We start from the raw sequence: 16,606 nt of genomic DNA on the forward strand, positions 1-16,606 counted from the left end.
CAATTGCGATATTCCATTGTTAGCCACATCATAGAACCAGCTCAACCCCAAGGAGAACCTACTTATCTTTCATCTAAGAAGGATTGTCACTTATTGGTCATCCGGCAAGTACTAGAAATGGCTTGCATCATCCTGCTGTCCATAGTATGGGCACACATCTCAACTCATTCAGTGATGGTTGCAGCAGTTGAAGGTGCAGAGCTTGAGCATCAGCTGCCTGCCTTTTGGCATACTGATTGAGGTAAATTCCAAGCTCTGAATGTATGAACTTGTGTTCACAAACTGCAGGTAACTCCTTCCAACAGTTGTCATCCCAAGCCTCAGAGTTTCCTCATTCAGCTATCTATCTATTTCCCCATCTCTCAATGAGTTGAGATGTCTGCCTTTAGTGTAGTGGGAGAACCTTTACAGGACAGCTTGTGATATGCTAACTACCTTGATGTTGTGGAGGCCACGTCCAATGCTAGATACTAGGTTTACTCAACACCAACTGTTTAATCCACATTCTTTTTCAAGGGGGCCTTGACAAATAGACGTGACTGTTATGAAAATGACTCTGCCTCCAGGGTGTTCAGCAACAAGTCAGAGTCAGCTGGAGCCCTCCTTCTCTGAGCTGCTTCCCTTGTTTTCCACAAATTCACCTCACTGCTTGGACTTGGTCTTCGCAAATAGGATGAAGGAAATCCCTATGCTGCATGCCCAGGAGCTTGGAACCATAAAGGAGAACACATTGATGCCTCAAAAGAACTCCAGAGTTTGAGAACAGTTTGGACACAGGTCTTATATGATACACATCTCACCAGCACTGTCACTTTGCTACTGTTGCAGTGAGATGAGAGAAAAATAAGAAGGCCTACAGAACAACTGTTTGCTAGGTATGTTTTTGGGAAAGAATCAGGGAAAATATCATTAGAGTGCTCACACATATGTTAAAAATTATGATCCCAAGTTTTTTAAAAACATACAAAAAATTGTCTGAAATCTCCAGAAAGCAGTCATTAGAGTAAATAAGGAATAACTGGAAAACTATGGCCTGAAATAATTAAACTTCTACCTGGCCTGTGAATAGCTTTGACAGAGCAATGTATAGCATGAAAGAACAATTTTATTATTGGATACAGAGATTTGTAAAGCTAAGACTATTGCCATTTCTATTACTATAATTAAACTTACATGCAGTTCCACTTTAGTGTCTCATAGATTCGCTGCCTTCATTATCAATTATAGTTCCAGCAATCCAAAGTTAGTATGACGCACCCTGTAATTTACCTAAATTGCTCTGTTATGGGAAATACTACCCACAGCAATTTAATGAAACCGTTGACTTTTCCTCCAGCAGTAATTACTTGACTCAAAGTATAAGCTCTCTCACTATCAGGCGGAACATAGTGGATATCTGTGATGTGGCAGATAAGCATAAGCAATCTAAATCATCAGCCAAAAGTGCCTTTTTGGGGAGGAAAAAAANCTTATTCACTAATTAACCCTGCTTTTAGAGCCCCAAAGTCATCATTTTCAGAGGAGACATTAAATCAAGTCCCAGTCTGTCTGTTCTGCTAGTTCAACAGAACAAAAAGACTGGCGGGTGGCTAAGATCCCACATATTTTGAGGAAGAGCAAGGAGTTCTCCTGGTGATCTGGGCATTATTCCCAATTTAACAGAAAAATAGCAGATTATTTGGCCATACATTCTATTGATGTTGTGGGAAATTGCTGGCGTAAATTAGAGATGTGTATTGCCTATATGTCAGCAGTGAACAGACATTGGAGTAACTCATTATGTGAACGGTTTTCAGACCTTATAGCATACTAAACTCACCATGTCAAATGCAAGTTTTATTATTTTGTATTTCAGGATATTCAATGCAGATGTTCTGTGATGAGGTATAGGAGAGAATATGCATTTTGTCTGTTTACCAGCATTATGTTTTGAATGCATTTATTTGTTTTAAATTATATAATTTTAAGATTATTATTTTACGGTTCAACTCAGCAAGGACAAGTTCAGACATGAAATAATAAGTTGCAATTTAGAATGCAGAGCCAAATATTTTACATGTAAGCATTTAGGCATCAGGCTGGCTCAGTTCGTAGCACTCTCCTTTCTGAGTCAGATGGTTGTAGGTTCAAGTCCCAGAATATGACTTTAAGCTCATAGTCTAGGCTGACACTTCAGCGTAGTGCGGGGGGAGCACTGTATTTTCAGAGGTGCTGTCCTTAGGCCCTCAATTTAATGTCTAGTCCAATCTGCTTGTTTAGGTGGGCGTTAAAGTTCCCATAACACTATTGAAAAAGAGAAGGGACTTTCTCCCGATGTCCTGGCCAACAATTTTCTGGATAAAAATATTGGTCATTCACTTCATGGTTATTTGTGAGACGTTGTTATGTGGAAACAACCTGCAGCATTTATCAAATATACAGTCACTGCACACTACAGTAAATTTTATGAAGGATTTTGAGACGCCTTGATCTCTTGATAAGGTACTACATCAAATGCAAGGATTATTAATTTTTGCACCAAACAACTCTCCTGTTCCATAGCAGGCAGATAATTATTAAACCAATTCTGGACTTCACTAAGATCGCTGTTCTATCATGAAGGCAACATGCCCCATCATTGCTTTTATAATATCTTTCAAATGGACACCTCTAAATTTCCAAGCCTGAGAAAATTCAAAGAAGATTTTGTTTTGAAGCTGTCACTAGTTAATTTGAATAGAAGATGAATGGTACTGTTGATTGGCAGTTGTCAATTATTATTCTTGGCAAACTTCAATTTAGACCCAACTCCATCACATAAACATGGACATTGTATGAAGCAAAACCATATTATTCCTTAGCTTTATCTCACAAACAGGTCACTTATTTGTATTTATGAATGCCAGGCAGAAGCCAGGTTGATTTCTGTCTCCAGATAAAACTGTGCTGGTAACACAACTCAGATAAAGTGGTCAATTTCAAAAGCATTCACAGCAATTAACTACCTGCCATTTTGTCACAGTCAATGTGTTGGTTTCCTAACAAAACACCCAAAGGCAAAATAAATCTGTGCTTCTTGCTTTTTCCACCGCTCACTCAACTAAAACGCGGTTCCACGTTAAGCTCATAGTTCCTGTTATTTTTGTTAACCATATGGACATTGGATTCTTTTTTCATTCCTGGGGTTTGCTCTTTGTGTTTTGTCATGGGGTATCCAGCATACACTGTAAGTCCATGGATTTAGGTTCCAGGCTATGGCTGGTGCCTGGTTTTCATTACCGCCATCATTTTGGATTTGTGTCTGTCTCACTTGGTTTACATCATGAGACAGGAAAAGACATTTCCACAAGAAATTATACAATTTTCTTTCAATGTAACATTGTACAACATTTTCTTTACAGATAACATTAGATTTTATATGCTCCAACAAAAGTCCCATCTCTAATGGAAATTGAAATAAAACTCAAACTTGATGCGGCACCTCATCACATTGAAATAACTCAAAATGCTTCCAAAAATGTGCCACTTTTTGTCATTGATTGTTGTTATGTAACAAGACACAGCAGCTGATCTGCACCAGCAAAATCCCACAAACAAGGAAATGAGCGACTAATGTGTTCTTTTGGTAAATGTGGATAAGGCAGGGATACTGGATCGGAACTCCTGAGAATGTCTTGCTCTTTGAAATCCATCTGAACCAAAAAAAACAACAAACAGAATCTTGGTTTCAATCTCATCCAAAGGATGGGCCTGCAACAACATGGCACTCCCTCCGCACAGTACTCAAGCACCATCTTAGATTAGGAGCTGAAATCCTTCTGTTGGCTTCAAACCCACAATTTTCTGACCCAGTGGTGAGAATGCTGCCAAGATAGCCAAGCTGAGACTGGTTTCTGTAACTGAAAAGCTTGTTCTCTTTCTCATGATTCTGGAACATTTTTAGATTTTATAATATCTTTTCCCAAAACCCAAATTTCAGTTTGAAACAAGTTGTTTTTGATTGAATTAGCTACGTTGATTTGCTTTTGTCTGACGTTTACATCTCCGTTAACATTTTATGTCTGTGTGCATTTCATATGTTAAATGTTGTGAATCAAAACAAGTTTTGACTTCAATTAAACTATTTCCAGTAACATTGTGTTACTCTACATTAAAATGTATTTCTATGGAATGTGCAGTATGTGGTCAAGTTTACTCAAGGTTTTAATGAAATCCAAAGTACATTATGTGATGTAACTGTTCATGCAAAAGGTGTAAAACAAGATGACCTACAGTGACTCTGACAAATATAGCTGACCTTTTACTAGATACAGTGTCACTGGGCGGGTGACCATATATGACACCAGTGTTGAAACCCTACAGGGTATTGCAGTATCTGCCAAGGATTGATGCCATCAATTACAGGGTGCCAAATGCAAGTACCTGACATGACAGCTTTGAGAATCCACAGCTCACATTCCAGCCTCCCAACGTCGGTGCCAAATGTTACAAACAAGGAACTGTAGCTCTGCTAAGTGAATTCAGATCGGATCGAGTTTAAAGTAAATTACCCTCAGATGCTCGGTATGAATGGGCCTTGCAATGGAAAATAAATCACTTGCATGTATGTCATCTTCAACGTCCAGTTTAAAAAAAAATTACGGTGAACTTAACTATTGGCCTGCCGACTGGGCTATACAGAATATTGCCTCTAATAACCCCCAGTCAAGCTCCGCCACTATTAAGCACTCTGAGGCACTACGCTGCGTGGCGGGCACTATATAAGTGCAAGTTGTTGTTGTTTGTTGTTGTTGTTTGCAGCTCAAATACAGTTACTGTAAGCATCCACTCTCATCACCCCCCACCCTACCCACTCCCGCAATGATAAAGCTGCTTCAGCATTTTTGTTCATTTATTACTGTAATGGAATCCTCAAAATTACAGCACAGGAAAGCATTCACTCTATCGAGCCTAAGATGTTACTAGCACATCCACTAAATACTCTAATCCCTGTTTGTACTGCTCCTCTTCAATAAATATTCAATTCTCTTTTAAATGTTAAAGAGGGGCAGGTTGAAGGCCAGATGGATGGTCCAATAGGAGCATATACTCACTGCAGTCATTAAAAGTTGAGGCAACTATAAAAAATTGTGGTTTGTGTTAAAAGTTATGGTTTCTGCAACAAAATTGAGATTTTCTTAAAGCCTTACCTATGGCAATATTATTTGAAAACAGAAAGGAGTTTCTCCCAATGTCTTGGCCAAACATTCCCACGTTAGAATTGATGATTAGCTTCATGGCCTCTTTTGCTTACAATATACACAGTCACTGTATTTTACAGTAAATCCAAAGAAGGGATCTAAGATTTCCTCTTGACATGAAAGTCACCAAATCGAATGTAAGGATTAATATTATTTAAAATAATTTTTCAATTAGAGGGTTGAGATGTGGAAATTCTGTCCCAGAAAGCTTTGGAGGTGGAATGTTCAAACAAGAGGTAAACAGATACTCGAGGTGGTAGAAGTATGGAAGTGGAAATCAAAATCGTAGCACATTGAGACTAAAGAATCTGTCAAGACTTAATAAACTAGTGGAACAGGCTTGATGAGCTGAATTACTTATTTCTGTTGCTGGTTTCCTACAGTTCAATGGCATAGTGAGATAAACTGGGGATTGGGGAAAATGGAGATAATAGGAGCCTCTCAAAACACAATATATATTTCACTTAGCAATGAAAAACAACAACAACAGCAACAAGATTACATTTGTATAGCGCGTTTCACATCGGGAGGACATCCCAAGGCGCTGGACAGAGTACAGCTTTCAGACCCGAGCTGGGGATCGGGGGGGAGAAGGGAGGGGAGGGGAAGGGGGGGCCGACGGCATGGTCGAAGAGGAGGGTTTTGAGGTGGGATTTGAAGGAGGCTAAGGAGGGGGCGAGGCGTAGTGATTGGGGGATGTAATTCCAGAGGTTGGGGGCAGAGTGGCTGAAGTCTCCCACCAATGGTGGGGCGGGTGGGTTGGAGGACGTGGAGCAGGCCAGAGGCGGCTGAGCGGAGGGAACGGGCGGGTTGATAGGGGTTTAGGAGGTTGCAGAGGTAGGGTGGGGCGAGGCCATGGAGCGCTTTGAAGGTGAGAACCAGAATCTTGAACTGGATCCTCTGAAGGATAGGGAGCCGATGGTGTTGGGCGAGAATGGGGGAGATGGAGTCACGGAGTTTGGTGCAGGAGAGGACACGGGCTGCAGAGTTCTGGATTATCTGCAGCCTGTGGAAGGAGGAGTTGGTAAGGCCGACAAGCAGGGCATTTGCATAGTCGAGCCTGGAGGTGATGAAGGCGTGAACAAGAGTTTCAGCGGCCTGAGCGGTGAGGTAGTGGCAGAGTCGGGCAATGTTACGGAGGTGAGGGAAGGCAGAGCGGGTCATGAAAAGACACTCGAGGGTCGAACACAACACCTAGGCTCCTGACTGGTTTGGTGAATTGAAATGTGCAACCATGGAGGTTGATGCTGCCAGAGCCTGAGGTGCTGAGGCGCTGGTGGGAGCCAATTAGGAGGACCTCAGTCTTGTTCACGTTCAACTGCAGGAAATTTGCCCTCATCCAGAGCTTGATATCTGACAGGCGGTCTGTCAGGACAGCAGTGGTCCTGGAGTTAGGGTGGAGGCAGAAAGATAGAGTTGGGTGTCAAAAACAATCAGATCAATGAATCTAATGTGCACCATTAAATCTGATGAACCCAATCCTATTTTTCTGGGGCACATTTACACAACAAGCAACAAATGTAACCATTGTGATTCATGTGAAGGGTATACCAATAAACAAACTAATGTCTTTAGTTATTAGCCCTTCATGGATGCAATTTTTACACTATTAACAATAAGGAACATAAAGTACTTACATCATTTCTGTAGACTATATGTAATAATAAAATGGAAGACAAGCTACATTCACATAGAAAATAATAGACAGTCAGCAGGGATAGTTATCTAGTAACTTCTTTGAAGGAACAGATGATGTCTTTATGAGGTTTTGATTCAACATGATATTCTGATCTGGAAATCATTAGGGGAATTTACCATTCTTTTATGAAATATTCAGCGGTTTCTGTCTTATTGGCAGCAAGTATAACAATACAATAATCCTTGCATTTGACATAGCATCTATAAATCAAGAATGTCTCAAAGCAATTCGTGGAGCTTCAGTGAAGTAGTTGTAAGCAAAGTATAATAGAGAACGTCAGTAAACAGGAAACAATGTCGTTGTGAAGATACATTAAAATACAATTTACATTTATACCTTTCATATTGGGAGGATGTCTCAAAGTCCTTAACAAATCTAGATGGGCAAGATGTGGTCACTGTGTGTCTGGGACACTGCATGTTTATTGGGCAATAAAGTGCTGCTGACTAGCAGAATGCATAAGGTCAGAAAATAGTACATTTGGATATGTGTTAAAGAAAAGATGAGAGAAAAATGAGATCTGCAAAATAAAACACCCACTCAAAGAAAACGCTTGAACCAAAACGCACAATGTTGCTGTTATGGTTACGAAATTCATTGTTACACTTGCAGAACATTCATTCATGAAGAATAATATAATTCTTGCCAATGGGATGTGAGAGCCAACTGAAAAGGAAGCGGTCAGAAAAGAAACATGACTTCCAAAGGGGCTTCAAATTTTATTCTAAATCTCTAACTTCCTCTTCATCTGGCAATCATATATGAAAAAGGGACAGTGGAAATTTCAGGTGCAAGACTGCTAGCTAAAGTAGCAAATACTGTGTTGATTAATCCCTTAAAAATGATCTGGGTGAATGGGATCGGTATGGGATTGAGGGATATAGGAATAAGTTCATTAAATGCTGTGCAGTACATTATGGTTATGGTCACTGAACCAGGTGACTTTTGAAATACCATGCAAAGGCTTGCAACCAGTCAGGGTTATGTAATGTAGACATATTTTAGACATTCAAGATTTAACTAAAGAAGTATGTGAGAAACTTTGCAGAACCCGACAAATAGGAAGAGAAAATCAAAGCACAAGTAACAACATTTTTCTCCTTTGGGCTTGTTGTTAGCTGTTTGGAGAATGACAACACTGGTAGATGTGGGAGTGAAGTATAGTTCACAATAATGTGAATACTACATTCTCTACCTTTGTCTTTACTACATTCTCTACAGTGACCATGACCATAATGTATTGCATTAATACATTCAAAAATCTCAAACTGGACAGTTGCAAGTTCCAATAATCCAAAACTAATCCTATACTCTAATGTTATAATATCTTTAGAGTATTTTTTAGAGGGAGTTAAGATTAATCAGATGTATTTCATTTGAAGAAAACATTGCTCCAGAACTGCTGAGGCTGGGATGGAAAACAAAATTTTATTCTGAGAAAGAGAAAGAGTATCAGAAAGTAAACTTAGGGAATTCCCAAAGTAAATGACGGAATATAACAAGATCATGAAAGAGGTTTGGATGAAAAAGCGCTTCGGACTGTTTGATATCTCCAGAATATCCACACTGTCATTCTCCCACCACAACATCGAGCTGCTTTTTCAATGAATCCAGTGTCCTGACCTCAACCATACTTACTGGCAACATTTTACAGTTGCTAAATACTGTACTTCCTGGTGTCCATCCTGAAATTATGCTTTGCAACTGTAAACCTGTTGTCCTCCTGCTCTGCTCACTCATTGCATGCACAGTATTGTTCTGGGTTTACTCTTAATCACATTTGAAATCATACGCCTCTGTAAGGTCCCCTCTGAAATATCTCCTTTAAAGCTTAAAGTGCCCTAGGAATAATCTTTCTCAGTATAACTCTAGCAGAACATGTCTGATTTTAGACCCAGTACAATGAGTTTACAAGACAACAAATAGCTTCTGTTAATCAGTTAAGTCTGAGCTTTGATTAATCACAGCCAGAGTAGACTAATAATTCTCCAAATATGAGAACATCCATCAAACTTTGTGTCAGTTGAAGGTCCCCAGGCCAAAGGTTCATTAAAGTCTGAGTGCGAATAAGATGGCAATCGTTCAAAAAAGTACACGAATAGAACATTATTTTTGTATTCTATGACGTTGGTTCGTAATTGATTTTATTTAGCTATTTAGTTCATAGAGATGAACAGTGTACTTCCTTGATCAATGGAATTCAGCATCTGTTCTTCTCCTACTTTCCCACAATTGTTGCCCAGCTTCTTTCTTGTCTGCTAAAGACAGTACCTGGGTACAGGAACATAGGCAACAATAGCTCCAATGGTCCCTCACCCAAATAGCAACTCTTCATGTCATGGACAGTTGCAAGTTTATCAACAATAACAACAACTTGCATTTATATAGCGCCCTTCATGCAGGATGGCATCTTGGAGCACTTACCAATGGTGTAATTGGACACCAAGCCGAGGAGAGGGGAGAGGTGACATTAAACACGTTTGAAGAGGAAATTATTCAGGCTGTGATCTGAAAATGGGCAAAAGCCCAAAATTATCCTTACTAATGTCCAAATACCATCACCGTAAAAACTATTTTTAAAAAAATTTGTTTAAAAATACTCTTCACGGGTGAATATCTCCGTTTTGTGGGGTGAAAAACAATCAGTAAAACATTACTTTCAAGTTTCACTTTTGAAAAACAAATTTGCTGACATTATTCAGCTTGCGTGATGGTGCATGCGCATCCCAAAACTCAGCCGGCTGCCCTACCGGATCTGGGAATACCCATACAATACAATCGGAGCCGGTCCAGATTTTTTCACCAAATTTATCGGGGTACGTGGTCAAATTATTTACTCCTCCCCACCCCACATTTACGTAGACACATTTAGCGTTCATTCAGAAAAAACTGAAAAATACCATAGGTTTTATTCTGTGGTTAACAAAAAATATTTTGATGATCCTTAATCACTAGAGATATCAACCAAGATCAGTGAACCCTGGTTACCTTTTCCCTTCTCTAATCCAGAAATGCTGAGGCATATTGTCATACCCCAGAAGCCTGGCTGATTTCAGCTAAATAAACAAAGAACGGTTCATAAAATTATATAAAATAACGGGTCCAGATTTTTTCGATAAATCAAAGACATTTCAATTCCATTTCTTCTGTACTCGAAACCTTCCTTGCTTGGACATTCAGTATTAGAAGAAGCATAATAAGGAGGAGAATCAGGACCACCTAATGTCCTGCCATTAAGTTCAGCAACTTTGATGATGTGTCCTATCCAAGGCAGAATGCCTATGCCATTTCTGACTGGAGTTCAAATAATTTCACTCCACCCCAGTTAATTAATACAGATGTGCACAGCTGCATGAAGAAGGTCCGAAGGCAGCTTGTGTAATTGTTCACAAAATTGTACCCTGTCAAAGCGTGACTAGGTTAGACTAATCTATCAAATCAAAGGCATCTTTAGGATTTATGGAGACAAAGACAAGATTTGCAGACTTCCTGCATGCTATTAGGATGCCAAAGAAGCATTGGTTTATTATTCTCTGACAAGAATACTGTTAACCTTGTCATATTTAATGACATTTGTGTGCAAACACTTCAGGGTGGGTCTTTGAGAGTTAACAGAATTTTTCCTTCTCTCAGTGAAGTGAAACAGATTGCATGATCCAGAGAATTACTAGTCCCCTGTTAAATCAAAACAGGTTTAATTCATTTTTATAGGCAGCGCTGGCTAAACGCTGGAACTGAAGTCATGCTATTGGCAAGAGGAGAAATATTACTTATGTAACTGACATTTTAAGGTTACATTTATTGTTAGTGTATCCCTTCAGTAAAAACATTGCATTCATTTTAATAATTGCTCCAACATACGAGAAAGTATGTCCGATTTACCAAGATTCAGTGCAAAATAACTTATTGTGAAGAAAACAAAGCTGCTACCTGCACTCACTGACAGATCAGAAGATACAATTCTGAACAGCTATATAACATTACAGTTAACTTACTTTTCAACATATTTCAATTGCTTTATTTAGAAATTTTGCATAGAAATGTGCGTGAACCATACATTACTGTTTAACAGTTGCACTTGAGAGCAGCTCGTACAGTCATTATAACTTAACTTTATACACAGCATTGATTTACAGGCATACTATGCAGTGGAGAATACAAGAAATATATAAATATGACTTTGATTTGTTTGATACTGAAAACTGACAATTGACTTTAATAGAGGTGGAACAAAAATAACTACCGTATATATAATATAATCCAGTGTATTCAGAAAAACATCCAACTCTAGCATTCTCCACATGCATGTATACCATATGCACAAGATACCAAATTTGTTTTTAATATTTTTAAAGAGCCAGATGCGTTACATTAAAATATTGTATGCAAAGTTTATGGGATACATTTAACAGGTGAATGTGAGTAGAGGAGTGAGCCCAGCATCATTTACATCCACATATTTATACTGCGCTGGTTCAAATCACATTGCTCCTGAGCCTAACTCCTCCAGGTTCCTCACCTACTCCAGGTGGTGTCAGGAGTAGGGCTCAAGTGCGATTTGCATTGTATGAGACTCCATTTATATTGTTCTTGATGGTGACTCCTCACCAAACACTGCATCAATCACTCACTTAGATTCATGATTGCATGCAAACAATGTTTGATTTGTATACCACATCTTACAGCAAAAAAACCCCAATAAAACAACTCAACATTTCATTACCTTAAAGATGGCTTAACATATATGCAGGTTAATTGCACTCCATTATTTTCAGACAACACAACAGGTCTACTGGAACTTCTGCTCTGTGAATCAACTAGTTTGCATGTTTCCAGTTTTCATACTTGACACTGTTAAAAGAAAGCCATAAAGATACTGAATAAAGCAGGGTACATTTATTGCTATAATAGTAATCTTGAACCATAAAAATAAATATAAAACACATTTTCAAAAAGAAGTGAAAGCTTAAAATACTGTGTTTGTTGTTTTTTCTTTCTGGCCTTTTTTGTTACTTTAACGTTATTTATACTCTTTTCTATCCATTCTATTTCTAATACAACACTGCCCCATTTTCTAACTTATTAAACCTCAGAATCTTTTGCTTTACAATTTGACTGCCCCTGGGACCAGAAAACCTAACTCAGACACAGACTTGAAAGTGTCAACTGGCTCAATTGGTAGTACTATGGCCTCCAAGTCAGAAGATTGCAGGTTCAAACACTGAGACAGGACTTTGAGCTCATAGTCTAGGTTGACAGTCCAGTGCAGTGCTGGGGGAATGCTGCAATATCAGAGGTAACGTCTCGCTCTCCCACGTGCCTGTTCAAGTGGACATGAAAGATTCGATGGCAATGTTTGAAAAGGGGGAAGTTTCTCCTAGTGACTTGGTCAAAAATCCCCCAGACAAAAAAAAAGGTTCATTCTCTCCCTGATTATTTGTGGGATATTGTGGCTTGTAAATTAGCTGGCAAGTTTGCCTACAAACACACAGTCACTTCACCTGATAGAAAACACCGTGAAGTGCTTTGAGATGCTTTTGATAATAAAGTGAGATATCAAATGCAGGGATTACTGAGAAATTGAATGGAGAAGGAATTTTTGAGTAGTCTTTGTGCTCTTCAAGGTGAGGAATTTAGTTCCAACTCAGACACCTAGCGTTGCTATCTGGCACTTGGTTAGATGTAGTGCAGATTAAATGAGAATAAAACTTCCCACAGAAGAGCACCCCTATTGTGTCAGAATGACATTTTGCATTACTCACACCAATACTTTTATTGCCTCTCTAAATTATATTAGCAATTATAACATTCCTTGCATTTAATTTAATACCTTATCACATCTCAAAGTGATTCACAAGATACCGATGTAGGTTAATGTGCCAATTTGACATACAATGTCCCACAAACAGCCATGAAATGAATGACCAATTTTATCTGTGAGATTGGTGTCCAGAACACAAGGAAAAATTCTCTTTTCCTTTCCAATAGTGCCATGGAATTTTTAACGTCCATCTGAAAGGTAGATGGGACATCAACTTAAATCTCATACTGAAGGGCAGCATCTCCAACAGTGCAACACTCTCCAAGCATGGCACTGGAGTGTCAATCTGGACTGAGAGTTTATTGCCAAATGAAGGTTTTATGCTGTGGCATCACCACTGATCTGGCTTGAAACTACCTAATGTCAAAGTCATTTTATAGCGTTTCTCATCCAACAGTGTGCTGATGGACTCTGCGCCCAATCCCCATGATTCTATACGATTATTCATGTTCTATTTTACAGATGTACAACTTTAGTTAAAATATTAGCCCTCATAGTCTAAGGAAGGAACAGGCAGATAAAGACAGACAGACATTTATAATAAAACCTTATCATGTTAAAACATCTCAAAATGCTTCACAAATAATTACTGTCAAAAGTAGTAGTAAATGTAGGCAAACCTGACAGCTATTTATGGTTGCAAGATCCAACAAATGGTTCTGAGCAAAATGATCAATTTATCTGGAGGATTGTTGGCCAGGATACTGAGAGAAACCCTTTTTGCTTTTGAATAGTGTCAGGGATCTTTAATAATGAAGAACAGGCAGACGGGACCTCTATTACAGGGTAGAATAATAATTCACCTGTTTGTACATGTTTTCAGAATATTTTAGACTCCCTACTGGCACTGTATATGCACATTAAGGGAAATATAATAACCTTTGTAAAACTAAAAAAGTGAAGAGAAAAAAACACAAGAGGAAATATAACCACTTTCAGAGATATTAGATTTCACCTACAAGAACACCACAAAAGCCTATAATGTTTAATGTGTTAGAACACAGACCTCGCTCCCTTCACATGACTTGTTTCCAACAAGTCACCTTGACATAACAAAAAGCTTTCCCGATGCAAAACACTGTAATTCCACTTCCTGGTCAGTTATTTAAAGCATGACTCAGACCGCCCTCTTGCATAAACACAGACAGATTCACTGTCAAATTAAACAGGAGGATCTTTCACCATTCACTAAAATCAGAGCCTAAAACTTTAATGTCATGTTACAGTTGTGCTTGCCAAACGCCTGGAAGTCATTGCAGTATACATTTTTTAAAAATGGGAAAAAGCATGGAATGAGAAAAGGTCATTGAGTCCATTAGTTCTACTCCCTCCACATGTACTCAACCCTGCACCTATACCCACTCTATCCTGGACTTTGAGGGACAAGTTGTTGTTGCCTATTAAGGGTTAATGAGGGACTACTCTGCAGCTGATATATCTGTGTTGGTGGAATGTTTCAACTGATCATAGGACAATGACACCTGACAAGCATCTTGGAGGCAGTCCGACACTTTCCAGTTTCAATCAAGCTGGCACCAAGAAATGATCCCATATTCTCATCTGCATACAGTGCAGGCATTGAAGCAGGCCTGGTTCACATCAAAAGAAGGATTGATCAAATACAATTGTGCTTTGAAGTTTTGCGGCTCAATATCAAAGATGGATTTTTAACATATGACGGAGCCCAATTCTAGCATTCCACAGGCTACTGGGAGGAAGGCAAGTGGCTACCAAGGCTTGTGTGCTTCAGTCAGTCATGTATCATTACAACTTCGCAAGACGTGAAACAATCCTGCCATCTTCAAGAATGACACTCTTCAGCTCAGCTTTCATAGTACTGTATAAAGTGTGTGTGGGGGGGGGGGGGTTGCTCAGTACAGTCTTTACCTTTGTCTTTATTTAATTTCAGGGCCTTAAGACGTCCTCCCGACATGAAGGATGCCATATAGATGCAAAGTTTTAATGTGCGTTGTAATTGCTCCATCCAGTTGAAACAATTTAAGTTTAACTGGGAAAGGCTATGTCAGATTGTAATACTTTGAACTTTCACAATAGACTGGAAGCCTTGCAGAAGCTTTTGTTATGTATAAAGGTCTAGCTTTTTGGCTCTGAAACGCAAAGCTATTAAAATGGTGAGTGCTACAAAGTTGCTGTTCTGCTTGATAGGACACGAGGGTAGGTTTACACATATTGCGTGCGTGCATGCCTTAAACCTGAAAGACCTTTCAAATTGTAACGCCAAACTAACTTAATCATTTTTTTGGGCTCTCAGCTAAGATTAAGTGTCATTTTAGCAACTCTTGGTTACAGAAGCTGATGCAGCGCAAGGGATCATTTTGAGATGATTGAAACAATGTCATTGACTTGGAACTGCCTTCTGGAATTTTGGCAGCAGGGAATTGGTTTGAGGGCTCAGTTATGGAAATTATGTTAGTGTTCTTTACATAGCCCAGCATTAACAATGTGTTGTAACACATCGAGAGAGAAGGTCTTGGTATGTCTGGATGTGTTCTGTGTTTTTTTGGCGTATCGTAGAAAATCAGCTTCCAAATTAAGACAAATTTGGTTTCAAAATGTTACATCGAACATCTTCTACCTAAACATGAGAAATTTCAAGCCCATTATAACTGAGGTTCCATCGGCTACTCTGGCTTGTTCAGAGAAAGCTAAGCAACTACTTTTCCTTTCACTCCTTTTTAAGCATATTTTGCTTTAATATCGTGAAATACTCCCATTTTGATTTTGTAAAGGAGCTCATTTGAAAAGAAGAAGGGCGAAGGGAGTTTCTCTCAAAGTCCTAGCTATTCACTTCATGGCTGTTTGTGGGGTGTTGCTCTGTGCAAATTGTTTACCGAGTTTGCCAAACTACACTATAGTACATCCTGCAAAGCAAATGGCTTTATATCAAGTAGAAAGTTTTGTTTTTTCTTATTATTTTAAAGGGGTTTTTAACTTCCCTTCCAAAGCTCTACATGAGCCCAAATAAAGGAATATAATTGTATTTATAATATTCTGCAGCCTTTCCGTGAGCTGATGTGTTATAGTTTATTTTCCCGGTACATGGAAATGTGCTCTCAACACTTCTTTCAATACAGAAACCGCAGGATTTTACAGGGTTGATTCCATTGAGACATTTATTTCAGATTCCAATCATGTACAGTCTTGCTCAAGACTGAAGGAGTCATTTAATGTAATACCACAACAAGGGTGTGTTAGTGGTTTTACAATAGCGAGTTCACAATGCATCCATTTCAACATTTATAAAAGGTGCCCTCGAGCCACACCAGCAGTATAAACTAACATCATGTGATGTTTATTTGCTTGTTATATTGAGGTGGCACTAAAACTATGCAGATGTGCATAAGTACTGCATTTGGTACTGGCAAGTAGAAATTACTTTGAACACAGTAAATACCTAGCCGTGCAAATCTCCTGGAACCCCATTCTTTCCATTCGGCAAACTCAGCCAACTGAGCCCCTCCATTCCATCATTGGAGGCCAAGCTTTCAGCCACTAGTCCCTACTTTCTGGAACTCGCTCTCAAAATCCCTCAATCTCATACCTTCACTGTCTTCCAAAACACAGACTCCAAGTTTGGAAGAACTGCAGAAAACCAGCATCCAAATTAAAAATAAATGTAAGCATTTTCCAACATTGTGTCCTATATGTTAATTTTTCCAATTATGTTTGTAAGGTTAAGACTATGATACATTTTGGGTCTCTAAAAGTGTTGGTGCTTGGAATCCTTCTTGTTTACTTAATGGAGATGAATCCCTGACACTAAATGTAACATGAGAATTGTTGCTTCTAATTGTCTGGCCATTTATTTTTGCACAATCAGAATATCATTCATGAGAAGATGCTGAG

The sequence above is a fragment of the Callorhinchus milii genome, unplaced genomic scaffold (genome assembly GCF_018977255.1).
Source record: "Callorhinchus milii isolate IMCB2004 unplaced genomic scaffold, IMCB_Cmil_1.0 Scaffold2, whole genome shotgun sequence".
Classification (NCBI taxonomy): Eukaryota; Metazoa; Chordata; class Chondrichthyes; order Chimaeriformes; family Callorhinchidae; genus Callorhinchus; species Callorhinchus milii.